The 25,796-nt window shown below is 49.6% G+C and overlaps 1 protein-coding gene across 1 annotated transcript in view; it reads right to left on the reverse strand.

Moving 5' to 3' along the window:
- DDR2 (discoidin domain receptor tyrosine kinase 2) overlaps positions 1–20,635 on the reverse strand; it is a 151,651-nt gene extending 131,016 nt beyond the window's left edge. The window contains exons 1-2 of the mRNA XM_030572798.1: positions 19,250–20,635; positions 18,612–18,980 (exon numbers count right to left, since the gene is read on the reverse strand). The gene's annotated coding sequence lies outside the window, so the exon portion shown is untranslated. The remainder of the gene's footprint in view (positions 1–18,611; positions 18,981–19,249) is intronic.
- Positions 20,636–25,796: the final 5,161 nt, after the last annotated feature.

Below are 25,796 nucleotides of genomic sequence, written 5' to 3' on the forward strand. Positions count from 1 at the left end.
TGACAGCCAGCCCAGGGCTTTGCTTCTGGACTGGATCCCGCACTCTGCAGCCCCCTGCTTCTAAAAAAATCTCACGTCTGGCACCCCCAGAAAGGGCATCTCGCACGCCCAAGGGGTGCGTGCACCCCAGGCTAAGAACCACTGCACTAAACTGATAAGATCTGCATTTTAAATTTAATTTTAAATGAAACTTCCTAAACATTTTAAGAGTCTTGTTTACTTTACATACAATAGTTTAGTCATATAATATAGACTTACAGAGCGAGACCACCTAAAAACGTTATAATGCATTACTGGCACGTGAAACCTTAAATTAGAGTGAATAAATGAAGACTCGGCACACCGCTTCTGATTAGGTTTTATTTCGTAAGGCTTGTGAACTCCTCTGTGCTAACCCCAGATGCTTTTGTTTTGCTTGTAACCTTTAAGCTGAACCTCAAGAGAGCTATCTTGATGCTTAATTTTTGTAAGTGAATTTTTTAAACCTAGCAAAAGCCTACATTAGAAATATCTTCTCTTTGTTTTCAATAAAATGTACCCTTTTTTAAGAACAGGACTGGATTTTTGGTGTGCTAAGAGGTGTGTGCATGAGTTGTTTAATTAGCTGGGGGCAACTGCTAATTTCCTTTGTTTTCTTTCTCAGTGTCATAACCTTATTCCCAGATCTGGACCTTAGCGTCCAAAATATGGGGGTTAGCATGAAAACCTCCATATTTTGGACGCTAAGGTCCAGATCTGGGAATAAGGTTATGACATGAGTGGCAGCGGGTGGGAGATAGACAGAATCCAGAAGCCAGTAGGAATATTATATTTTTCTTTTCTCTGCTAAGGGCTTTTTAGCAGAGAGAAACAGTTTGGTTTTAAAAGGGAACCAGAGAGAATTGTTTTTTTTCTGCTCTCTCTGGCAGTTGTGGCTTGCATGTTAAGCAAGAAGTCGTTAAGGGCTATCACGAGTCTTTTGTCACACAATAGCACTCCCATTGAGAGTCATACCAGCACTATATAAATGCAAATAAAGTGGTTTTTCAGGTTTACTTAACATTGAAGATTAGGCCATGTCTACATCTAAAACTTTACAGCGCTGGTTGTTATAGCTGTATTAGTACAGCTGTATAGGGCCAGCGCTGCAGAGTGGCCACACCTACTGCTAGCAGCGCTGCAAGTGCTGTTAGATGTGGCCACACTGCAGTGCTGTTGGGAGTGATGCATTGTGGGCGGCTATCCCACAGGGCACCTCGTCCCAAAGCGGCGCTGGGGCTTGTGGGAAGGGGAAGGAAGTGTGATTGTCCTTCTGCTTCCTGTTCCTGTTCCTGTTCCAACGGCCAGCGTTGCTTTGGTACACATGCGGAGCACTGTGGCAGCATTGTGACTCTAAAGCGGTTTTTCTGCATTATCTTTCAAGAATGGATCCTCAGGTACTGAATACCGTACTAATGACTATTGCCAGCACATCTCGCCTTACTGTTGATCTAATCCTTAGGCTGCTAAATGTGCGTGTGACTGACATTGAGGAGTGGGACAATGGTACTGAATCGCATCAATATGCAGACAGTACAGTGCTAGTGGCAATAACAGACATGCTCTGCTCCGTGGAGCGGCGCGTTTGGGCTCGGGAAACCAGCACTGAGTGGTGGGATCACATCGTCCTGCAGTCATGGGATGACGAGCAGTGGCTGCAGAACTTTCGTATGAGGAAAGCCACTTTCATGGCACTTTGTGATGATCTCGCCCCCAACCTGCGGCGCATGAACACGAGATTTAGAGATGCCCTTTCTGTGGAGAAGCGGGTGGCTATTGCAATCTGGAAGCTGGCAACTCCAGACTGTTTCCGATCGGTGGCGAACCAGTTCGGAGTGGGAAAGTCCACCGTTGGAATGGTGCTGATGCAAGTTTGCAGGGCCATTAATCGAACACTGACAAGAAAAACCGTGACTCTTGGGAACGTGCAGGACATTTTAGATGGCTTTGCAGAAATGGGCTTCCCTAACTGTGGAGGGGCAGTAGATGGGACGCATATTCCTATTATCTCTCCACCCCACCTGGCATCGGAGTACATTAATCGCAAGGGGTACTTCTCTGTGGTTCTGCAAGCGCTTGTGGATCACCGTGGGCATTTCACTGACATTTACTCTGGATGGCCTGGAAAGGTGCACGATGCACGCATATTTAGGAACAGTGCCCTGTTCAGGAGGCTTAGGGCCGGGACCTTTTTCCCAGATCACAAGATTACAGTAGGGGAAGTGGAAATGCCCATTGTGATTCTGGGAGACCCCGCTTACCCATTAATGCCATGGCTCATGAAACCATACACGGGGAAGCTTGACAGGAGCAAGGAACGGTTCAACTACAGGTTGAGCCGCTGTAGAATGACTGTGGAGCGTGCTTTTGGCCATTTGAAAGCCCGCTGGCGCAGTCTGTTCGGGAAGCTAGATTTGATGGAAAGCAGCATTACCGCTGTTATATGCGCGTGCTGCACCCTCCATAATATTTGTGAAGGGAAGGGTGAAAGGTTCAGTGAGGAATGGACCTCCGAGGTTAGACGTTTGGAGAATGAGTTTGCTCAGCCAGAGAGCAGGGCTAACAGGGAGGCCCAGGAAAGGGCTTCAAGGATTAGGGATGCTATAAGGGAGCAATTTGATGCTGAGAGCCAGCAGTAATGATTGGTGCATGTGTTGTGCTTTGCTTTACATTGCTGTGTATAATTAACCATTTCTATCACCAATAAAACATAGGGAAAGAAATACAAACCAAATCCTTTTATTTGTCATACAGTAAAAAACAGGAAAGGGGGTATGGGTAGTTCACCGTACATTCAGATGTTTTAATATTTCCTATTTTACTCAATTGAAACCGCCTGATGCAAGTCACCGTTGCTTTGCTGCAGGACGATTGGGGTGGAGTGCACTGGGTAAGAATTAAACATATCTTGGTTACTAGGTGACCTAATAGGTGTTGGGGGCAGCTGATGATAATAAGGAACTGGGTGCTGCATAAAGCTATTTTGAGGATACACAGGGGGACAAGTAACAGTGCTTTGGGAAGGCTGTGGGATATCACGGTTTATATTTGTCTGCATGGCTACAAGAGACTCAAAAGACTTGGTTTGCCGAGACAGGAGTCTCATCATCTGCCTGGCTATTCTTTTGGCAGACAATTCCTGTCTCCTGCTTTCAGTCAGCCTCCATTCCTGTAAACTCTGCCTCCATTCCTGTTCACTTTTTCTCCACTCCTCAGTCTTCCTACTTTCCCTGTTGTAGTGGTTCAGAACGGTCTTGATCAGCTCCTCTTTTGATTTCCTAGGATTGCGCCTCAAATTCTGCAATCTACGTGAGGCTGGTGACACAGCTGCATTACTCGAGTTGCCTAGAAAAAATAGAGACAGAGACATGTAAAACACAGGGCATCATTGTTTATTATCAACTTTTGAAGGACACTGTAAACTGTAGGTAGCATCCCTCTCACATACCTCACATAACACTGTAGACTTCAAGAAAGCTGACATGTCTAGCAGTGGGGTGAGTACTTTTGCTTAAAATTCTCCCATGTTAGTGGGATGTCTTGGTTCCTGCTTGGAAGGGGGGCCGGGTGAGTAAAAAGCACCCCGCAGGACACGTTTCCCGCTTGGAAGGGGGGGTGGTGGACGGACAGAGCACACAGCAGGGCAGGTTTCCAGCTTGGAAGGGGGGGGGGGTGGACGGACAGAGCACACAGCAGGGCAGGTTTCCAGCTTGGAAGGGGGGATAGGCGAGGAAGAAGCACCCCGCAGGACACGTTTCCCGCTTGGAAGGGGGGGTGGTGGACGGACAGAGCACACAGCAGGGCAGGTTTCCCGCTTGGAAGGGGGGGTGGTGGACGGACAGAGCACACAGCAGGGCAGGTTTCCAGCTTGGAAGGGGGGATAGGCGAGGAAGAAGCACCCCGCAGGACACGTTTCCCGCTTGGAAGGGGGGGTGGTGGACGGACAGAGCACACAGCAGGGCAGGTTTCCAGCTTGGAAGGGGGGATAGGCGAGGAAGAAGCACCCCGCAGGACACGTTTCCCGCTTGGAAGGGGGGGTGGTGGACGGACAGAGCACACAGCAGGGCAGGTTTCCCGCTTGGAAGGGGGGGTGGTGGACGGACAGAGCACACAGCAGGGCAGGTTTCCAGCTTGGAAGGGGGGATAGGCGAGGAAGAAGCACCCCGCAGGACACGTTTCCCGCTTGGAAGGGGGGGTGGTGGACGGACAGAGCACACAGCAGGGCAGGTTTCCAGCTTGGAAGGGGGGATAGGCGAGGAAGAAGCACCCCGCAGGACACGTTTCCCGCTTGGAAGGGGGGGAAGAAGCACTCCGTCTGGATGCCTACGTGCTGGGAAGGGCGGGGGGGGGTTTGGTGGATTGGGGCAGAGGAAACAGAGCGCCTTGCGCTGGGGAGCCGTGCTTCTAGGTACCTGCCCTCAATTATCCCTAAACTATCCGCAGGCTTTCATAATGCCAGACATATCACTGCTGCGTGTTACCAAGGAAGAGCGGGAGGGTCTTCTACAGGAATGCGGATACCGCCCTGGCCCCTATGCAGCTCGCCTGTGTGCGGCCATGGTCCCCCCACCCCTCGCTGCACAGTGGATCGGACGAGTTAGCCTGAACGGGACAGGGACCACGGTGGCTCTACCTATAAACTTGTTAAAGCACATTGCACAAGATCTAGCTGCAACTTTTCAAGAGATTACTCAGGCAGATTACACAGATGTCATAGATCAAATCAATAGGCTATTCCTCGTTTAGGCATGCATGCAGTCAGCCATAACGAGAATCCTGCTAGCACAAAGCATTGCAATCTACTTACCACGAGCACGATCCTCAGCTTCCTCATCAACGTCCGCTTCCAGCTGCTGGGACTGGCTAGTCTCCTCAGGGCTAGAGAAGAGCTCCTGGCTGCCTGTGTCCTGAGACTCCGGGGTGTCCCCCTCAATGCCAGTAGTATCACTGTATTCATCCTCTACACCATCCCCCACGTCTCCCTGCTCTGAACTCTCCATCGTGCTTCTAGGATTCACGGTGGGGTCACACCCAAGAATGGCATCCAGCTCCTTGTAAAACCTGCAGGTTGTGGGGGCTGCTCCTGAGCGTCGGTTTCCCTCACGGGCTTTGCAGTATGCACTCCTCAACTCCTTAATTTTTACTCTGCATTGCAAGGCGTCCCGTTCGTAGCCCCTTCTCATCATGGACTGCGATATCTGACCATAGGTATCGTAGTTTCTCCTTCTAGAGCGAAGCTGTGTTTGAACAGCCTCATCTCCCCACACACTAATTAGATCCTGCAGCTCTGCATTGGTCCATGCTGGGGCTCGTTTGTTGCGTGGAGGCATGGTCGCTGAATGATTGATTAATTGCTCTCCACGCCTGACTGAGCAAACAGGAAGGTGATTTTTGAAATTTCCCGGGGCATTTAAAGGAGGGGTCAGGTGAGCACAGGGCAGAGGAGTTTTCTTGATTACCAGAGAGGTATCCTCAGGTATGCTGGGATACCTGCTTATTCCACGGAGGTCAAGAAAAGCGCTGGTGAGTGTCTACATTGCATTACCAGCGCTGGATCACCAGCGCTGGATCCTCTACACCCGAGACAAAACGGGAGTACGGCCAGCGCTGCAAACAGGGAGTTGCAGCGCTGGTGATGCCCTGCAGATGTGGACACTCTCAAAGTTGCAGCGCTGTAACTCCCTCACCAGCGCTGCAACTTTCTGATGTAGACAAGCCCTTAGCTAAAGGCACTTTTGCTAGGCAGACTTAAGGAGGCAACAGAGAACCTGCAGTTCGGAAGAGAAACACCGGAGGGCACCCCAACACAAAAAAACAGGAACCATGTCTACCAAGACAAAGATGGAGGCCGAAGCACAAATCAAAGAAGCTGAACACAGGCGACAACTGGAAAAAAGACAAAAAGAGGTGGAGCTGAAAGAAAAGGAAGAAAGCATCAAACTGGCAGCCTACCAAAGAGAACAGGCAGCCTTAGAGGCAGCACACAAAAGAAAACTAGAAGAAGAAGAGGTGGCCCACCGAAGGAAGCAAGCAGAAGAAGAGTTGGCCCACAGAAGGAAGCAAGAAGAAGAAGAGGTGGCCCACTGCCGAGAAATGGAAAAACAACAAAAAGAGAATGAAGAGAAGGAAAAACAGAGAAAACATGAACTGGACTTGGCAAAAGCTGGGCTGCATGTGCCAGCCAATCCTAACAACCCGGCGCCAATTATTGCTCCACAGCACAGGAAATTTCCCACCTACAAGGCAGGTGATGACACCGAGGCCTTCTTGGAAAATTTTGAAAGAGCCTGTCTTGGGTACAGCATCCCCGAAGACCAGTACATGGTAGAATTAAGGCCACAACTCAGTGGACCTTTAGCAGAGGTGGCAGCTGAAATGCCTAAGCAGCAAATGAATGACTATAAACTTTTTCAAACCAAGGCCAGATACAGAATGGGGATAACCCCAGATCATGCCCGTCGGCGCTTCAGAACCCAAAAGTGGAAACCAGAGGTGTCATTTCCCAAACACGCCTACTACATTGCAAAAAAACTATGAGGCCTGGATAACAGGAAACAACATTCAAACCTTGGAAGAACTGCACCTCCTCATACAAATGGAGCAGTTCTTGGATGGTGTTCCTGAAGACATCACACGGTACATACAAGATGGAAAACCCAAAGATCTCGCTGAGGCGGGGGAGATTGGAGCCAAATGGATGGAACTGGCAGAAAGCAAAAAAGCTACTGTCAAGGGGAACGATTACCCCAGGGGGCACACAGACCATAAACCCTACAACCGAGGACAGCCAAAGACCCCACATACCACCCAAGTAAAGCTACAGACACCCTACCGTTCCACCTCACCAGTCTCCAGTAATTCACCTCGGCCCAGTGACCCATCAGATGGAAGATGCTTTAAGTGTAATGAACTGGGACATATCAAGGCCAACTGTCCAAAGAACACCATGCGAGTGCAATTCATTACACCACCATCACCCCAAAGATCCCCAGGCCCGGATGCCTCTCAAATACCCTTGGAGCGAAGGGAAAATTTGGGAGTGGGCGGAAAGAAGGTTACGGCGTGGAGAGACACGGGGGCACAAGTGTCAGCTATCCACCAATCCTTCGTAGACCCCAAATTCATCAACCCAAAGGCCAGAGTTACAATTTACCCCTTCATGTCACAAGCTGTAGACTTGCCTACAGCTCAACTGCCTGTCCAGTACAAAGGCTGGTCAGGAATGTGGACTTTTGCAGTCTATGCCAATTATCCTATCCCCATGCTACTGGGGGAAGACTTGGCCAACCAGGTGAGGCGGGCCAAGAGAGTGGGAATGGTTACACGTAGCCAAACCAGGCAAGCTTCCAGACCCATTCCTGTTCCTGAGCCGTCCACAGAGGCCCCGTCTGTGTTACCAGAGACCCAGACAGAGGTAGTGGACCCGGATTCCATGCCTACCACTGAAACAGCCACAGCATCTCCAGTCCCAGGCCCGGAACTGGAACAGCAACCAGCACCAGCAAGTGCAACCACATCTTCAAACTCAATGCCAGAGGGCGCCAGCGAGCCAGAACTGGCAGAAGCACAAGACAGCCATACCCAAAAGGCTCAGCCAGAGCCTGAAATACCCTCAGGTGCACCAGCGGAGAGCGGTTCACCAGCACCGGAAACAACCCCATCACCTACATCGCTTCCAGAGGGACCAAGCCCAAGTCCACAGTCTGAGGAAGAACTGGTGACCCCAGCCTCAAGGGAACAGTTCCAGGCTGAGCAGGAAGCAGATGACAGCCCTCAGAAAGCGTGGGCGGCGGCACAGAGCACCCCACCGCCTCTCAGCTCTTCTAATCGATCCCGGTTTGTTATAGACCAAGGACTTTTATACAAGGAAATTCTTTCTGGTGGACACCGGAAAGAATGGCAGCCGCAAAAACAGTTGGTGGTTCCAACTAAGTACCGGGGGAAGCTCTTAAGCTTAGCCCATGATCATCCCAGTGGCCATGCTGGAGTGAACAGAACCAAGGACCGGTTGGGGAAGTCCTTCCACTGGGAGGGGATGGGCAAGGATGTTGCCAAGTATGTCCGGTCTTGTGAGGTATGCCAAAGAGTGGGTAAGCCTCAAGACCAGGTCAAGGCCCCTCTCCAGCCACTCCCCATAATTGAGGTCCCATTTCAGCGAGTAGCTGTGGATATTCTGGGTCCTTTCCCAAAAAAGACGCCCAGAGGAAAGCAGTACGTACTGACTTTAGTGGACTTTGCTACCCGATGGCCAGAAGCAGTAGCTCTAGGCAACACCAGGGCTAACACTGTGTGCCTGGCCCTAACAAACATCTTTGCCAGGGTAGGTTGGCCCTCCGACATCCTTACAGATTCAGGGTCTAATTTCCTGGCAGGAACCATGGAAAAACTGTGGGAAACTCATGGGGTGAATCACTTGGTTGCCACCCCGTACCACCATCAAACCAATGGCATGGTGGAAAGGTTCAATGGAACTTTGGGGGCCATGATACGAAAATTCATCAACGAATTCTCCAATAATTGGGACCTAGTGTTGCAGCAGTTGCTGTTTGCCTACAGGGCTGTACCACATCCCAGTTTAGGGTTTTCACCATTTGAACTTGTGTATGGTCACGAGGTTAAGGGGCCATTACAGTTGGTGAAGCAGCAATGGGAGGGGTTTACGCCTTCTCCCGGAACTAACATTCTGGACTTTGTAAGCAACCTACAAAGCACCCTCCGACACTCTTTAGCCCTTGCTAGAGAGAACCTAAAGGATGCTCAAGAAGAGCAAAAGGCCTGGTATGACAGACATGCCAGAGAACGTTCTTTCAAGGTAGGAGACCAGGTTATGGTCTTGAAGGCGCAACAGGCCCATAAGATGGAAGCATCATGGGAAGGGCCATTCACGGTCCAAGAACGCCTGGGAGCTGTAAACTACCTCATAGCATTTCCCAATTCCTCACTAAAGCCTAAAGTGTACCATGTTAATTCTCTCAAGCCTTTCTATTCCAGAGACTTACAGGTTTGTCAGTTTACAGTTCAGGGAGATGAGGCTGAGTGGCCTGACGGTGTCTACTACGACGGGAAAAAAGACGGTGGCGTGGAAGAGGTGAACCTCTCAACCACCCTGGAACGTCTGCAGCGGCAACAAATCAAGGAGCTGTGCACTAGCTTCGCCCCATTGTTCTCAGCCACCCCAGGACGGACTGAACGGGCATACCACTCCATTGATACAGGTAATGCTCACCCAATCAGAACCCCACCCTACCGGGTGTCTCCTCATGCCCAAGCTGCTATAGAACGGGAGATCCAGAACATGCTACAGATGGGTATAATCCGCTCATCTACCAGTGCATGGGCATCTCCAGTGGTTCTGGTACCCAAACCAGATGGGGAAATACGCTTTTGCGTGGACTACCGTAAGCTAAATGTGGTAACTCATCCGGACAACTATCCAATGCCACGCACCGATGAGCTATTGGAAAAGTTGGGACGTGCCCAGTTCATCTCTACAATAGACTTAACCAAGGGGTACTGGCAAGTACCGCTAGATGAACCTGCCAAGGAGAGGTCAGCATTCGTCACCCATGCGGGGGTGTATGAATTCAATGTCCTTCCTTTCGGCCTTCGAAATGTACCCGCCACCTTCCAGAGGCTGGTAGATGGTCTACTAGCTGGACTGGGAGAATTTGCAGTTGCCTACCTCGATGATGTGGCCATTTTTTCAGACTCCTGGCCCGAACACCTACTACACCTGGAAAAGGTCTTTGAGCGCATCAGGCAGGCAGGACTAACTGTTAAGGCCAAAAAGTGTCAAATAGGCCAAAACAGAGTGACTTACCTGGGGCACCAGGTGGGTCGAGGAACCATAAATCCCCTACAGGCCAAGGTGGATGCTATCCAAAAGTGGCCTGTCCCAAGGTCAAAGAAACAGGTCCAATCCTTCTTAGGCTTGGCCAGATACTACAGGCGATTTGTACCACACTACAGCCAAATCGCTGCCCCATTGACTGACCTGACCAAAAAGACCCAGCCAAATGCCGTTAAGTGGACTGATGAGTGTCAAAAGGCCTTTACCCAGCTTAAGGCGATGCTCATGTCTGACCCTGTGCTCAGGGCCCCGGACTTTGACAAGCCATTCCTAGTAACCACAGATGCATCTGAGCGTGGTATAGGAGCAGTACTCATGCAGGAAGCAACAGATCACAACTTCCATCCTGTCGTGTTTCTCAGCAAGAAACTGTCTGAGAGGGAAAGTCACTGGTCAGTCAGTGAAAAGGAATGCTATGCCATTGTGTACGCCCTGGAAAAGCTACGCCCATATGTTTGGGGACGGCGGTTCAAACTACAAACTGACCATGCTGCACTAAAGTGGCTTCATACTGCCAAGGGGAACAACAAGAAACTTCTTCGTTGGAGTTTAGCTCTCCAAGATTTTGATTTTGAAATTCAACACATCACAGGAGCTTCTAACAAAGTTGCTGATGCACTCTCCCGTGAGAGTTTCCCAGAATCCAGTAGTTAAAAAGTGTTCTTAAAATGTAGAAGTCTGTTAGTTATATACTTAGGGGTATATGTAAAGGTGCATGTGTTGTATTAATCTGTTTATTTTCAAGTTCTAGAAGGAAATCGCCACCAGTGAGCTTCCCCACTGTCTGCAATTTGGGGGGCGTGTCATAAACAGATAGCTAAGGGTTAATGTCTCTTTCACCTAAAGCACCTGACCAGAGGACCAATCAGGAAACCTGATTTTTCAACTTTGGGTGGAGGGAATTGTGTGTCTGAGGTCTTTGTTTTCTGGCTGCCTGCTTCCTCTGAGCTTTGGAGAAGTAGTTCTGTTTTCTAATCTTCTGTTTCTAAGTGTAAGGACAAAGAGATCAGATAGTAAGTTATATGGTTTCTTTTCTTTGGTATTTGCATGAATATAAGTGCTGGAGTGCTTTGATTTGTATTCTTTTTGAATAAGGCTGTTTATTCAATATTCTTTTAAGCAATCGACCCTGTATTGTATCATCTTAATACAGAGAGACCATTTGTATTTTTTCTTTCTTTTTTATATAAAGCTTTCTTTTAAGACCTGTTGGAGTTTTTCTTTACTTCAGGGAAATTGAGTCTGTACTCACCAGGGAATTGGTGGGAGGAGGAAATCAGGGGAGATCGGTGTGTGTTGAATTGGCTAGCCTGATTTTGCATTCCCTCTGGGGGAATAGGAAAGTCCTTTTTGTTCCAGGACCGGGAACGGAGAGGGGGAGTCACTCTGTTTGGATTTACAGAGCTTGTGTCTGTGTATCTCTCCAGGAGCACCTGGAGGGGGGGAGGGAAAAAGGATTATTTCCCTTTGTTGTGAGACTCAAGGGATTTGGGTCTTGGGGTCCCCAGGGAAGGTTTTTCAGTGGGACCAGAGTGCCCCAAAACACTCTAATTTTTTGGGTGGTGGCAGCAGGTACCAGGTCCAAGCTGGTGACTAAGCTTGGAGGTTTTCATGCTAACCCCCATATTTTGGACGCTAAGGTCCAGATCTGGGAATAAAGTTATGACACTCAGCTCTTCCCCGGAGAGGGGGTGAAAGAACTTGAGGGTACCCCACAGGAAGGAATTCCCAAGTGCACCTTCCTGGGTTTCAAGGGGTTTGCATTGGGTGGTGGCAGCATCTACCCATCCAAGATCAGAGAGAACCTGTGACCTTGGGAGTATAATGCCAGCCTGGAGTGGCCAATATTAATTTATAAAATCCTTGCAGGCCCCCACTTCTGCACTTAAAGTACCAGAGTGGGGAATCGGCCTTGACACTATCCTTAGGAGTTTTTAAGGCCCAGCTTGACAAAGCCCTGTCTGTGATGATTTAGATGAGCATGGGGCTGGACTAGATGACCTCCTGAGGTCTCTTTCAACCCTAATCTTCTAAATACATTCTTCAGATGTCCACACCAATGGCAGGAGCCTGGTAATAAACAGGAGGAACTGGAAATGCTCAGGCAGGAGAAGAAATCTGACTGACTTGGCATTACAGAGAGTGGTTGGGAGAAGTCACATGACATGGGGATGAGAGTGGATAATCAGCTGAACATGAGCGTCTAGTGAAGGCCTGCACAACTCAAAGTGGCGAGGGCCATATTACTCCAAAGGAAACAGCTGAGGGCCGAAACCCTCTGGCCCTGCCAAAACACCCTCTCCCCAGCACCACCCAGCACCACCCCCCCAAACACATTCCCCACCCTAGTGCCACCCAGCCCCCCCAGAAACAACCACTCCCGCAAAGTCTCGCCGCCACTGCCCATCCACTCGGCTCGTCATCCCCCCATGAAATAAGGAGAGGGAAAAAGGGGGACAGTTTGAAGGAATTTTCTGGGGCTATGAACTAAGGGGAGGGGAAAGGGGGGCAGTGTAAACGGATTGGACGTGACTGTCCAACACACAAACAGAAGGGCCGCAGGGAGCTTGGGGGGGGGGTGCGGGGGACAGTGTGATAGGGGCCAGGAAGGGGGCAGCAGTTGGGGCAGGGCAGCTGCAACACACACGGTCTCCCCTGGGGATTTACTGGCTTCCCACAGACAGTTCAACCCCCCCACCCCCAATCACTACAGAGGCCGCCCTGGGACCAACCAGCACAGTAGCAGCCCCACCCCCAACCTAAGGGGAGGGTTGCGGGGGGGGGGGGTGTCTTGGCCCAGTCCCCTTTCCCCTCCCCCGCCCCGAGCTGCAGCTTGAGCCCAGGCTGGGCACCCCTCCCCTCGCTCGGCACTTACTGGCTCTGCCTCATGCCCGGTGCTTCCCGCCTCAGCGGGCCCTGGAATTGATGCACCCACTGTATGCCAGGCAGGGGGAGCGGGAGGCGGAGACATATGTGGTTCTGGCTGTTAGGGCGGTTGGAGCGCAAGGCTGTGAGGCGCCCCCCTCCCCAGGCAGGGGGCAAACCCAGCAGCCCCACCCTGCCACACAGTGAGCCCACGTGGGCCACACAGTGAGCCCACGTGGGCCACACAGTGAGCCCACGTGGGCCACACAGTGAGCCCACGTGGGCCACACAGTGAGCCCACGTGGGCCACACAGTGAGCCCACGTGGGCCACACAGTGAGCCCACGTGGGCCACACAGTGAGCCCACGTGGGCCACACAGTGAGCCCACGTGGGCCACACAGTGAGCCCACGTGGGCCACACAGTGAGCCCACGTGGGCCACACAGTGAGCCCACGTGGGCCACATGTTGTGCAGGCCTGTTCTAGTGCATGCTATGGCCAAAACGGCTAATGCGATCCTTGGATGCAGAAACAGGGCAATCTTGAGTGAGAGCAGAGAGGTTATTTTACCTCCATATTTGGCACTAGTATGACTGCAGCTGGAATCCCATGTCCAGTTCTGGTGTCCACAGTTCAAGAAGGATGTTGAAAAGAAGGGTTCAAAGAAGAGCTACAAGTATCGGAAAACAGTGATAGATTGAGTCTTCAAGTCACTTCTTAACCTTTTCTTTGTTAAGCTAAATAAACTTGATCACAGTCTATAGGTATCCCCATATGGGAACAAATGTTTAATAATAGGCTCTTTCATCTAGCAAGGTACAACACGATCCAACTTCTGAAAGTTGAAGCTAGACAAATTCAGACTGGAAATAAAGTTTAAATTTTTACTGGTGACAGTAATTAACCATTGGAACAATTTACCAAGGTTCATGGTGGATTCTCCATCACTGACCCTTTTAAAGTCAAGACTGGATGCATGTTTTTCTACAAGTTCTGCTCTAGAAATTTTGGGGGCAGGTCTCTGGCCTCTGATATACAGGAGATCAGACTTGCTTGCTAGCACAATATATATACCTGCCCCTGGATATTTCCATTACATGCATCTGAGGAAGTGGGTATTCACCCACGAAAGCTCATGCTCCAAAACGTCTGTCAGTCTATAAGGTGCCACAGGATTCTTTGCTGATCCATGACTGGGACTCTTAGATACAAACAATAAATAGTAATAGCAATGAATGAATGAAAAAAGGAATGAATGCCTATGAGCAAATTACTACGACCTAATTACATGCATTATTTGCAAACAGAATATAAATCACAACCAGTAATATATGTACTTGGAAGTTTAAATAGTCCAGTTTCTCAAAGCTAAAAATAATTATGAGTAAAAATGATTGTGAGCAAAAAATGTAAACAGCAAAGCGTGATCCCAGATTGAGAGTTAAGATCATTTTACTAAATGCCCCAAAGTCTGCAATCACTCAAGCAACAAAACAAAACAGCAGCAAGCTACTTTGATTTGAAAACCCGTTTGGTTAGAACAGGACAGTAAAACAGCAATAAAAATAAGAAATCACTATTCCATAACAACTGCAGATAACTGATAGGAGAAGATAAAGGAATTAATGAAATATCATGGTCACAAAGTCTACTGGGTATTAAGTAATTTGTTAAATACATTAGGATAAAAAGGAATCTTAATAATGGTAGTAGAGGCCCAGTATGGTGTAGGTGATAACACTGTCAATCACGAGGCAGAAAAAGACATCAATAAATGCAACAATGTTCAATAAATATTTCTCTTTGTATTTGTTATAGGGCACAGCTTGGTTCCAATGTCAGATAATCAGGATGAAATAACACCTTCCCCAGCAACCCCTAGGAAAGGAGGTAAACCGTATCTACTAAAGATAAAATCAGCAGGTCTGGATAACTTCATGAAGCCATAGATTTTAAGGCCAGACGACTATTGTGATATCTAGTCTGACCTGCAGAACCCAGACCAGGAAATTTCATCCAGAGATTCCTGCATGAAGCCCATAACTTCTGTCTGAGCTACAGGAGATCTTTTAGAAAGACATCCAGTGTTCCACCCAAGCATTTTAAAGCTTTTTGAGGAGCTCTCCTGTGCACTGGTGTTAATTTTTAATACATCTTGGACTATCAGGAAGTTCGAGAGGACTGGAAGAAAGTTAATGTTGTGCCAGTATTTAAAATGAGTAAACAGGACAACCCAAGTAATTGTAGGCTGGTTAGCCTGGCACTGATCCTGGGCAAAATCATGGAATGGCTGCTCCAGGACTATCACTAAAGAGTTACAGGATAGAAATATAAGTGATACTAATTAACATGGTTTCATGGAAAATGGGACTTGTTAGAGGAACTTGATATTGTTCTTTGACAAGATTGCAAGGCTGTTGGGTCAAATTAACTGTATTGATGTAATATATTTGGACGTGTTTGGCTTAGTAATGCACAACATTCTGATTAGAAAATTAGCACTATATAAGATCAGTATGTTGCATATTAAATGGGTTAAAACTGGCTGACAGATCTCAGCCAATTGTACCCTGAAGAGACTGGTTTTTAATCAATGATCTAGAAGAAGATAATTCATTGCTGATAAAGTTTGCAGCTGACACAAAGACTGGTGGGTTGGTGAATGGCGACCAGGACAGGTTACTGATATAAAGTTATTTGGATCACTTAGTAAGATGAGTGTAATGTAAAATCTCATGCATTTTAATACAGCCAAGTGCAAGGCTATCCATCTAGGAACAAAGAATATAGGTCATACTTACTTAGGATGGGGGAGCTGTATCCCAGAAAGCAATGACTCTGGAAGGCACCTAAATGTCACGGTGGATAAACCGAACATGAGCTCCTAGTGCGATGCTGTGGCTAAGAGTGTAAATGCCGTTCTTGGAGGTAGAAACAAGGGGATATAGAGCAGGAGTAGGGAGCTGATATTACTTCTGCATATAGCACTGATGAGACCATCCTGATACAGTGCCCAGTTCGGGTCCACACTTCATCAAGGATGTGTAGCGGACAAATGTAGAACACAAGCCAATGGCTGGAAGATGAAGCCAGACAAATTCAAACTGGAAAAAAGGTGTAAATTTCTAATGGTGAGAATAATTAACCACTGGAACAATTTACCGACCATTTTTAAATCACAGACCATTTTTAAATCAAGACTGGATGTTTTCTAAAGAATCTCCTCTAGAAATTATTGTGGGGCAGGTCTCTTAACTATGTTATACAGGAGGTCAGACTAAGTACCTACATGGGAAAGAGATTTCTGATAGTACACTGTGTGATGGAATTGGAGTTGCTCTGTAACTGTTTACAAATACTGTATGTTGATGTGATTATTGAGGTGTTTGCTGTATGAATATACTGGTTTAATTGCTTTAGGGGGAGCTGTATGGAAGACAAACAAAAAGAAAAGAAATACCCATAAATGGCTCAAGCAAACATTTGAGACAAACAATGCCAGGACCAGAAAATGAACCAGAAAATCAAGAGGGCTAGAGAGCCTTTAAAGGGGACTCTCTCAAGAAAGGATTAATTTCTGGAGAGTTTATCTGAAGTGCCACGGTCACTATCCCAGGATGGAAGGGTTTTATGGGAGAAAGTCATGCATTGTTTTAAAATCCTTTTTCTCTATATGCTTTGTTCCTACTGCTAAAACAAACAACAGGTTGGATTGAGATGGCTGTCTAGTTACTGTCGCACTGAAGGGGTTCCTCCCAGGGATCATGGGGAGCTGAGAAAGCAAAGGCCTGTGAGTCCGTGACCACTTCGGAATAGCATGGAGATGGCCTATAACCACTTCCTTAAGAAGGTTATTGTGGTCCTGTGCAGAGAAAGATGCTACACATTGGAAAGTTCACTAAGGCACAGCTGATTGCTCAGTTGGAAGTGGAGGGGCATTAACGCTTTCTTCCTTCCTTTGAGTGACGTAAAAGCATTTCCAGTACTCTCCGCTGTTAATTATTTATCAGTAAAGCTTTAAAATGTAGACACTTGGTGCATTTAGTCATCTTCTCCCCCAAACAATCCTGTGGCATCAGCCTAATCAACTGATGCTCCAGGCAGATTGGTAACAAAAATCTGTCACAATGTCTGACTACGGAGTTGGGGTGCAGGACCCTCTGACTTCCCCAGTAGTCCCGCCCGGCTGGACTCGCTGTGGGAAGCACATGGTGAGGAAGGGGATGCTGAATGCTCCGAGGTCAGACCCAGGAAAGTCAAAGCTGTGTAACCTTCTTGCTGTGGAGACAATATGCTGAGAGAGAGGAGTCATGCTCCCCCAGAGTCCTGATTGGCTTCGTATGGCATGACAAGGGCTGACTCGGTGACAAAGGCTCACAAAGTACGTCTATACTACCCACCGGCCTGGCAGGTAGTGTTCGATGTATTGGGGATTGATTTATTGCCTCTCATCTGGATGTGATAAAACAATCCACTAATCGATGCCTGTATTCCACCTTGGCAGGAGGAGCAAGTGGAGTCAACGGGGGAGCCGCAGCAGTCAACTTGCCGCCATGAAGACAGCCAGGTAAGTCAAACTAAGATACGCAACTTCAGCTACGCTATTCATGTAGCTGAAGCCGAACTATCTTAGTTAACGCCCTCCCCCACCCCCACCCCCACCCCCGTGTAGCCCAGGCCACAGTAACAGGCTAACTAATGTTCCACAGGCCATGCTGAGGACTGGCACGGCTCCTCCATAGACCAGGAGTCTGCCTCGTTAGACACTATGGAGGCCTCAGACAAGGCAGAGCTGAGGGCTGTAGAGCCCCAAAGATATTCATCATACAAGTATAGGACAGGAAGGGATCTCAAGAGGTCACCTAATCCACTCCCTTGTACTCAGGGCAAGACTAAGTATTATCTAGACCATCCCTGACAGGAGCCTTGTAACAAACTGATGTACTTGAAGATTGTTATGTCCCCTCTCAGCCTTCTCTTCTCCAGACTAAACACACCCAGTTTTTTCAGTCATCCCTCCTAAGTTGTGTTTTCTACACCTTTAATCATTTTTTGTTGCTCTTCTCTGGACTCTCTCCAGTTTGTCCACATCTTTCCTGAAATGTGGCACCCAGAACTGCAGCTGAGGCTATACCAGTGTGGAGCAGAGCCGGAATGACTGTGCATCTCTCGCTCTGAACACTCCTGCTAATATAGCCCAGCCCAGCGGGATGTCTAGTTTTTCTCCAGCAGCGTTACGCTTCCACAGGACAGACCGGCCAGAGGACCACAAGTCGCCGGAAAGCAGAGCCACAGGCGCCGTGGGCGACACTGGCGGGTTGGCCCGGTGCATGCTGGGAGCTGTAGTCTGCTCTGGCTACAATTCGCCATCTGGGGGAGCGGGACTGCCGCGGCCCCGTTACTCGGCGCTGCGCGGAGCGACTGGGTCCGCGGCTCGGCACCCAGCGGGCAGGGCCGCGCAGCCCGCTCACCGCTAGCCTCGGCCACCCCGCTGAACCCCTGGAGGGGCTCCAGGTACCCTGGGCTCCCCTCCACCAGGCCCGGGAGGCACAGCCCGGCCCGCGAGCGGCCCTGCACTGTCCGCGCACTAGTCCAGGGTGGAAGCGGGGCGGGACCCTGGGGCGTTTTAACACGCGGCAGGCAAGAGACGCGCTGGAGCTGGAGCCGGGGCGGGGATCCCTCCCCAAGCCGGCCCGGCCTGGCCCGCAGCGCCCCGTTTCCCGCAGAACGTTCCCCCGGAGCGAGCTCGTCCCGACCTCCCGCAACTTGTCCCAAAACTTCGGGCCCGCCCGGCCGCTCCCGGGCTCTGCTCTCGCCCCACCGCGCTGGTGCAGCCCGGAGTCTTAGGCGACTGGGCTCCCAGCCCCGCAGCACTTACCCCAAGACGCGCCAGAGAAGGGCCACAGATTTCTTTTCCCGGCCCAGCGTGAACTTCTGCCGGCTGATGCAAGACGCCGCCGAGCGCCGGGGCATTCTGCGGATTCCTGGGCCCCGGCCAACGTCCCACAATCCCACATCTTGCACATTTGGCTTCAATTGGGGGCTGGGGGAGCCAGACACCAATCAGAGCTGGCTTCTCTGCAGAGGCTCGCTCGGCCCAAGGGAATGCGCACAGAGCTGTAATTTACAGCAAAACCCATTCAGAGGAAGGAAACAATCCCAAAGCAGTGAGTGGCTTTACAGACCCAGGCAGATTGTTTCAGGGGTGTTTTATGGCTTGTTGATTTAGGTAGCAGAGCAGAGTTGTCTGTGAAGGAGAGAAAGGATTAAAGGCAGCTCTTAGCTAATATCCCCCAGGTGCTGGTGCTGAATCTGGCTGCACTGACCTCCCCCCTTGACACAAAGGCCAGAAGAAGCAGTTGGGATAATCTGGTCTGCCTCCAGCCTGGTGAGGCTCTGTGTCGCTCCTGCAATGTTTGAGGGCCACTACACAGAGGCAAGGCCAGAGGGACTGCAGGGTGGCCTCACAGCTCCTAGGGGATGAAATAATGAACCAGAACCCCTTATGGGGCTTACCTCTTTCCATGCTGCCTGGAGCCATTCCTTGTGCGCCCTTGGGGGCAGGGTGGAACAGGACACTCCACATATCCAGGAGACAGCCTGAGCAAAGGGAGGCAGCCTGTAAATCTCCCTAGCCCAGAGAGTTGGGCCTTGGCAGAGGTGCGGGACCATGTTTCCCTGGAGGAGGGGAGCTCCTCTGTTTTATAATCCCTTCCTTCAGAGGTTGATGCTTGGGGACTGGATGGGCTCTTCTAGCTCCATGCTCAGTGTTTGGGAGGCTTCTTGGGATACCCAGGCCTGGGAGGCACCTCACTACTGCCTGCCCTTCACATGTGGAAGCCCTATCTGCCTCTGCCAGGGATCAGCTCCCTGGCACCACCAGCCACAGGCAGCACCAGCATTCCCCTCTCAGCCCACGTGAGCTCCACTGCCCCCTGCAGGCTAGTAACAGACACACCCCGTCCCTGAGCATCCCCAGGAATGCCCAGGCCCTGCTCCACTGGATGTTCACAGACTGGCTGCTCTCAGAGGAAAAGTGCACCCCAGCTTACCTGTTCTACCTCAGACCACTGCTGTGCTCAACCCTCAGCACTTAGGCTGGGTTCCAGAGAAAGCAAGCGTACATCTAGCAAAGACCAGAGATTCAAATGACAACAGGCAGAGCTATTGGAAACAAAGGTTCACATAACAAAGCATAACACACATTCTAGAGCATAGACTCCAGTAACGAGATGCCCTCCTGTCTAACAAGGTGCTGCTCCATCAAAGTCTTTCTCCCAGTGATTTGCACCCAGGCTGGCTGAGCGTCAGAACCTCCTTTCAGAAGACCAAACCAGCTGGCAGTGTCTCCCCAGATGAAGGATATGCAGTGTCTCTGCACCCCTAGATATATTAGACCAGTCCTTTGTTGTTCACCTGTAATGAGGGTCTCCCACTCCCCTCCCCCCACAGGTCACCTCTTTCTGTACATTTCTTCTCCTGACATCCCCACAATCCCCTCATTAGCATTTGACTCAGGATGCAAATTGATTCCTATGGTAAGACTCACAATACACAATGGTTAGCAGGGAGATACCTGCCTCCCACCTGCTGTCTGGTGGAACTTGTCTCAAGACATGTACCTCTTGGTGGCCTTCCTTTAACTACCAGGTTTTAAGACCATAATGTTCTATGTATACACACATCTCTGTACGTATCAACTGCACATATACTTTGCAATGATGAGGGTAACCAGTGCGACACAGGCTTTCAGCAGAAACCTCCTTACCTGACACGCTTCGGTAAACTAATATGTAAATGCCAGACCCACTGGATCCCTGTGACCCTGATGCACAGGGCCGTCCTTAGGCATAGGCAGAATAGGCAGCCGCGTAGGGCCTCACTCTCCCTGGGGGCACCACTCTGCAGGCAGCCCAGACAGTATAGAAGCAGGGCTGCTGGGTCCTAGAGAGAGCCGAATGCAGCACAGTCTGAGGAATGAGATTGGCTGCTGGGGTCTCTGGGAAGGGGAGAGAGTAGGGGTTGGGAAAGGAGCTCACCTGTGAGTGTGACTCTTTCTCCCCAGCTGAGGTGAGGCAAGGCAGGCTCTGTGACACCCCTCTCTCCCTCCTCCCTCCCCTCCGTCTGGGCTGGGTTGAGTGAGGTGCTGGGGGGGAGGGGAGGCTGGCTGGCTGCCTGCTGAGGAATGAAAGTGAAAGTAACTCACTTCCTCGGCAGGCAGCCAGAATTGGAATGTCACACAGGGCTGGGTTAGGATTAGCCAGATGTGTGAAAAATCAGGATAGGGGATTGGGGTACAGTGAGCAGATATCCCTATTTTATAGGGACAGTCCCAATTTTGGGGTCTTTTTCTTATATAGGCTCCTTTTACCCCCCCCCACCCCCACCCATCCCTGTTCTGATTTTACACACTTTCTGTCTGGTCACTCTAGGTGGGGGTAATTGGTGCCTATATAAGACAAAGCCCCAAATATCGGGACTAGCCCTATCAAATCAGGACATCTGGATATGGCCACCCTAGCTGGGGAGTGCCTCTCCTCCGGGCTGGCAGCTGCCAGTGATGCATCTCATCCGGGGGGAGCTGCACAGGGCAGGATGAGCTGCTGTGGCTCCATGGGTGCCCCATCCCTGAGATCAGATGCTGTGCTAACTTCACCATGGTCTGTTGGGCTGGCGGCGGTGCCCATTGGCGTGTGATTGGACATGAGGGTTTGCTGCTGCTGTTGCCACTCTGCACCCCAAGAGGTGGATTTTGGGGTCCTGCAGTTTTCCACCTATCTCCTCTACTGCAGCTGTTGGACCAGCAGGCTGGGGGGTGAGCCAAGCATGAAAGCAGTACTGTGTTGCCATTTAGATTGTCATTTAACAACTTTGTTTGCCAAAAATTCTTGCTAACAATCCTGAAACCAATTTCAATATTTTTTTTTAAAAATCAATATCTTAGCCAAAAACAGAAAATTAAGTTGTTGACAATTATTAGTGACAGGTTTGGTTTGAGACAGGGAGTGGGTCAGTTTTCATCAGAGAAACAAAAAAATGTTGACTGACTTTCCTATAGCTTGTTACTCCTGATAAGAGCCCTCCAACAACTGTAATATGCTCATCTCCTTACTAGTGTATAAAGCAGGGTTCGGCAACCTACGGCACACATGTCAAAGGTGGCAGGTGAGCTGATTTTTGATGGTATGCAGCAGCAGGCTGAGCGGCTCAGCCCATCACTGCTCTGGGGTTCCGGCTGCTGCCCTATTGCCAGCTGGGATACCAGCCATCGGCCCCACTCAGCACCTGCTGCTGGCCTGGGGACCCCCAAGGAACCCCAGGCTGGCAGTGGGCTGAGCAGGCCAGCTGAACCACTTAACCTGCTGTCAGCCTGGGGTTCCATTCACTCAGCCGGCAGCGGGCTGAGTGGGCTGGTGGCGGGCTGAGCAGGGCCGGTAGGGGGTTGAGTGGCTCAGTCTGCTGCCAGTCTGGGGTGCCAGCAGCACTCAGTCTACTGCTACTCCGGGGTTCCGGCTGCCGGCCCCTTGCCAGTCAGGAGCTCAGCCGCCAGCCCCACTCTGCCTCCTGCCAGCCTGGGTGAGCAGAATCCCAGGCTGGTAGCGGGCTGAGGGGGGGTTGGCGGCCGGGATCCTGGCAGGCAGGAGTTGGTGGTCAGAACCCCAGACCAGCAGCGGGCTGAGCAGGGCCTGGGATCCTTGTCTAGGGTTCCAGCCACCAGCCCGCTGCCGGTTTGGAGTTTCATTTACTCAGCTGGCAGTGGCCTGAGCAGGATCGGTGGCCAAGACCTCAGATAATAACAATAGTTTATTTATATAATATAGACATAGAGAGAAACCTTCTACAAACATTAAAATGTATTACTGGCACGAGAAATCTTAAATTACAGTGAACTTGGCACACCACTTCTGAAAGGTTGCTGACCCCGGTATAGAGTGACCATATGTTGTACTAAGATTCTCCTGCTCTTTTTTTTCCCTTGTGAGTCAGTATAACTTTTGCCAGCCCAGAAGTTGGGCAGCCAATGTTTTACGTTTTCACAACGTTTTCTCCAACTTTCATAAAGTAAATACATAGTTAATATGAGTTTAAAAGGCCAGGGACACTTCTTTGTGAAGAATCTGTACAGCAGATCATGCCCATAGACGATCCAGAAAAGAAATTTGAGGTTGAATTTTTTAATGTTGTGATGGATAAAGCAGTATCTGCTGTTGATGAAGAGCGTGGCCAGGCGGGTGCTGCAGGCCCTGGAGGGGCTGAAAATGGTGGAGAAGGATCAGGACGGAGGTTGCAAACTCACCCCCCAGGGACAGAGAGATCTGGACAGAATCGCCAGCCAGGTGGCAGCTGCAAACAAGAAACATTAAAATGAACGTCAGATAATAAAACCCGGTTCCTGTTTCAAAAAAAAAAAAAAAAGTACACCATGAACAGTTTGGATTTTTGTATGACATAACTAAATTCAGCGAAATAGGAAAACAAGAGCAACTAATGACAAAGTGCAAGAATCTAGAGAGCCTCCTGAAGCATGGTGATAGTTTTGATTTAAATGGACTTGAACTGTATGAAGAATTGAGTACACTGTCATCAATGTTGCCACATGCAAAATCGGTGATGGACATTGTACAGTTTATTCATACCCGCAAACTTGTTGACATATATCCTAATGTGTACATTGCCACTCGTATTCTACTGACAATTCCTGTAACAGTAGCATCAGGAGAACGGAGTTTCTCAAAACTAAAGCTCATTAAAAACTATCTCTGCTCTACAATGAGTCAGGAACGCTTGACTGGTCTTGCGTTCTTGCGATCGAACAAGACACGACTTTGTCTTTGTCATACGATGACATTATTACTGATTTTGCAGCCAAAAAAGCCAGAAAGATTGCTTTTAATTAAAAACAAATCTTTGTTTCAATACCTCTTCATATAAATTTCCAATAAAATGTTGATAAATTTAAAAAAATATATTATTTGCATCATTCTGTCATATCAGATTTTTTTCTATAGTGCTGCTTCTTTAGTGCTAGTCCATCAGCGTTACAGTGTGCTTAATTAAGTTTAACTGGTTTTAATAATGTGAATGTGGCAAGTTTTCCAATACTATAAGCTTATGTTTGTGTTGCTAAGAGCAGATCAGGCACAGGGGCACCAGTTTAATAATCTCGCCTAGGGCACCATAAATCCTAAGGCCGGCCCTGCTGATGCATCCCTATCTTCTCTGCCAATTGACATCAAGAGATCCCTGGGTCACAGTAGTGGAAGTGGCCTGGTGGAGCAGGAGCAGCAGGAGCCCTCCTCCAGTTAACAATGCTAAAACAGATTTCAAAGCAGAAAGGCACTGCATGGAGATGCTGTTCATTTGCCATGTGCAATCCCAATGTGGAGTGTCAGTGCATGAGATTCCATCTGCAGGCACAGGTCAGAGGAGCTTCCTACCTAGGGTGCAGAGAGCATCACATATGTTAGGGCCAGCAGGGACTAGTAGATCATCTAGTCTGACCTCCTATACGAGACACACCAGCGACTTACACACAGTGATTCCTGCATCCAGCCCAGAACTTCAGGCTGTGCTAGACAGTGAACACCCAGGCTTGATGCACAGACTCCAAGTGATGGGGAATCCATCCCATCCCTAGGTGACTTGTTCCAGTGGTTACTTCCTCACACTGTTAAAGATATGCACCATAGTTACAATCTAAATTTCTTCAGCTTCCAGCCATTGGCTCCTTTTCTGCTTTTGCCTGCTAGATTGAAGAGCTGTCCCATGTAAATACTTCTACACTGTGGTTGAGTCACTTCTTCTTGTTAAGAGTCAGTGAATGAGCAACTGAAAAGCAATAGAGACTGGGCGTGGCTGGGTAATTACACACATTGAATCTATTTCCCCATGTTAAGTATCCTCATACCTTCTTGTGAACTGTCTAAAATGGGCCATCTTGATTATCACTAAAAAAGTTTTTTTTTCTCCTCCTGATAATACCGCATCTTAATTAATTAGCCTCTCACAGTTGTTATGGCTACTTCCACCTTTTCATGCTCTCTGTATGTATATATATTTCTTACTATGTGTTCCATTCTGTGTAGCCAATGAAGTGGGCTGTAGCCCACAAAAACTTATGCACAAATAAATTTGTTAGTCTCTAAGGTGCCACAAGTACTCCTGCTCTTTTTTGGGAAAACCAGTGTTAAACCGTCCCAGTGTGAATCCTGCTTTGCCACACACTGCCAGGACTGCCTGAGAGACCCACTCTCCTGCTCCTTGAGGCCTGGTCTCCTCCCCACCTCCACACACACACACAAAGTTGGTCCTGGCTGGGGTATCTGCTGGGTTGAGCCCAGGAACCTCTGGATCTGAAAGCATGAGCCTCTACTGGTTGCGCTTAAAAAACAAAACAAACAAATAAACAATAGGTCTATTAGCTCAGAGACAATAGCAAACTCAGAAACATCTATACCTGGTCTTTCCAATAGAGGGCAACAATGAACCAGGCTGCCTTAGCATAGGGTAAAGCAGAGGTAGGCAACCCGGCCTACGACACTGTCCTGCCCAGCCCCTCCTCCGCAGTCACGCTGCCATGCGGGCAGCACTCTGGACAGTAGGGCTGCGCGCTTCTGCCGAGCAGTGTGGCAGCGTGTCTGGCTCTGGCCAAGTTGCGCGATTGCCAGACATGCTGCTCTGAGCGGCATGATAAGGGAACCAGGGGGTTGGATAAGGGGCGGGGGGTCCTGGCGGGTAGTCAGGGAGCAGGGGGCAGCTGGATGGGGCAGAGGTTCTGGGGGGCAGTCGGGGACAGGGAACCGGGGGGTTGGATAGATGTGGGGTCCTGGGGAGTCTGTCAAGGGGCCGGGGTGTGGATAGGGATTGGGATGGGGAACAGGGGGAGTTGGATAGGCATGGGGTCCCAGGGGGCCTGTAAAGGGGTGGGGGTGTGTATAGGAGTCAGAGCAATCAGGGGACTGGGAGCAAGAGGTTTGGATAGGGGGTGGGGTTCTGGGGGTGGTTAGGGACAAGGAGCAGGGGGGATTGAATGGGTCATGGGTTCTGAGGGGGGCAGTCAGGG

Source organism: Gopherus evgoodei, chromosome 8, assembly GCF_007399415.2.
Source record: "Gopherus evgoodei ecotype Sinaloan lineage chromosome 8, rGopEvg1_v1.p, whole genome shotgun sequence".
In the NCBI taxonomy this organism is placed as follows: Eukaryota; Metazoa; Chordata; order Testudines; family Testudinidae; genus Gopherus; species Gopherus evgoodei.